Source organism: Arvicanthis niloticus, chromosome 19 (assembly GCF_011762505.2).
Source record: "Arvicanthis niloticus isolate mArvNil1 chromosome 19, mArvNil1.pat.X, whole genome shotgun sequence".
Classification (NCBI taxonomy): Eukaryota; Metazoa; Chordata; class Mammalia; order Rodentia; family Muridae; genus Arvicanthis; species Arvicanthis niloticus.
Genome location: NC_047676.1, coordinates 42424495 through 42426706, shown reverse-complemented (window position 1 = coordinate 42426706; position 2212 = coordinate 42424495).

Sequence of the window (2212 nt, the reverse complement as noted above, 5' to 3'; positions counted from 1 at the left end):
TAAGAGGGATGTGCTGTGCAAACTTTCTCTAGTGATCACAGTGGGAAAGCTATGTTTCTTTTAACTCCTAATTTGAGCTGCCATCTTTTGTCCCCCGGTATCTGCCTGAGACCCACCCCCCCAGCACAAACCCTAGTCTCCAGTGTGACTCCATTTCCACTCCAACAAGATGAAAAGAATGATCATGAACCAGGGAAAACTCTTCAAATGTAGGCCCAAGTACATATTAGTGGGAAAGGAGCCACTGACAGATGATAAAAAAACAAACAAACAAAAAAAAAGCCCTACTGTTCTGCTTAAAGAAGTTAGGGGTGAACAGTATCTCTGGTATTGAAGAGGTGAACATGTTTACAAACCAAGGAACAGTGATCCATTTTCACAAACCTAAAGTTCAGGTGTCTCTGGCAGCAAACACCTTCACCAGTACAGGCCAGGCTGAGACAAAGCAGCTGACAGAAATGCTTTCCGGCCAGCTTGGTGCAGACAGTCTGATAGATGAAGGAGAGAGGCTGAAACAATCTGTGGATGGGAAAGCACCATTTGCTACTGAGAGGATGATCTGGTGCAGAATTTTGATGAGGAACCAGGGGAAACCTTACTCCATCCTTGGAGAGCTGCAAGGCCATATATTTCTCAGAATTGGCTAGTAGAATCTAAGGCCACATTTACTGTGAGGATTTGCCAAATTTGGTAGGATGAAACTTTTTAATGGTGTAAAGAAGGGGCAGGCTGTTGACTACCTGGCTGGGGCAGAGCTGCTGTGTACTCACTGCCCCTCTGTAACCCCGGTCACTTGCACTCCATTTCATGCCTTTTTTTTTTTTTTTTTTTTTTTTATTTTACATCTCTGAACGCTTCATTGAAGATGGTAGGCACAACTTGTGCCAAGCCTGTTTTTGAGTTATTTGATTGGACAAAAGATTGTGATATCATTCACAGTAGGGAAAGTGTAATTTTCCATGTCTTTTGGATGTTTTGAAGTTGAGTAGTTTTTCTTCTGTAAAATTTCCACGAATAAATAACTTTGTACTGGTGTTTTTAGGTCGTATTTGAGTGCTTTGGTAACTTTTTTTGTTTTGTTTTGTTTTTTGTTTTTTTGAGACAGGGTTTCTCTGTGTAGCCCTGGCTGTCCTGGAACTCACTCTGTAGACCAGGCTGGCCTCGAACTCAGAAATCCACTTGCCCCTGCCACCCAAGTGCTTGCACGGCTGGTAATCATCTTTAACCCTTTCATCTTCCCATAACCCATCTCCAGCCTCAGCTTCATTCAGTAAAGAAACTGGAGACCCTAGACTAAAACCTAAATAGTCTAAGTTTGATTTAAAAGTATGAAAAGTTTCAGCATCTTCTAATTGCTTAAATCTATGAAGATCCAAATGCAAACCTCATTTTGCCATTAATATTACAAGTTTCTGGCAGGCATGTGGGCGGAAAGCTCTGTAAGGCCCTAGCACACTTGCTTGTTTGTAAATTCTTTCTCATGGATCTGTTTTCATATACAGGATTATTTCTTGAAGCCTACGTAGGAACAGATATATCTGCTAAATTTCCTTCTCTTCCATATATCTACTGAGCCACGAGACTACATTTATTGTACATATAATCTCAAACAAATGTGGGTTTTTTTTTTTTCTTTTTTACCCCGGAATTAGGTGTGAGAGGCAGTTTTTGAAATTTGGTTCAGAGTCTTTTGGTACACTTTTTGGTACACTTCTTTTTAACAGGTTTATCTTTGGCTCATCTTCTAGACTATTTGTGATTAGTAACTCCTAGAACTGGTCTTTTAAAAAAAACTTATGAATGTCTTTGGGTCGTACAAGCATGCTCATCATGTCTGCCCTGTCTGTCAGTCTTCTGCCTTTTCTTCTGAATTGTCATTATCGTCCAGAGCCTGTCTGGCAAATGTCTCCTTCCACAGTTCACTCCATGCCAGTGAACGCCGATGCGCATTCCATTCCTGCAGGTGCCTAGTCGTCCTGCTTCCTGTCGGGGTCTCCCTTTTTGCCCATCAAGCCGCTCGCTCACTTCCCATCACGTACTCCTCCTCACTTCGGGAAGTCCGTCGAGCCCTCCTCCAAGTCTCCCGCCACCCCCCCTCCCCCGCCCCGGGTCCCCCCACCGCACCGGCCGGTCCCCGCGCTCGCCCGCAGTTCAGCTGGAACTTTACTCCAGCCGGGGCAGAGCGCCGTGGGCGCGCGGGGCGGGCGCGTGC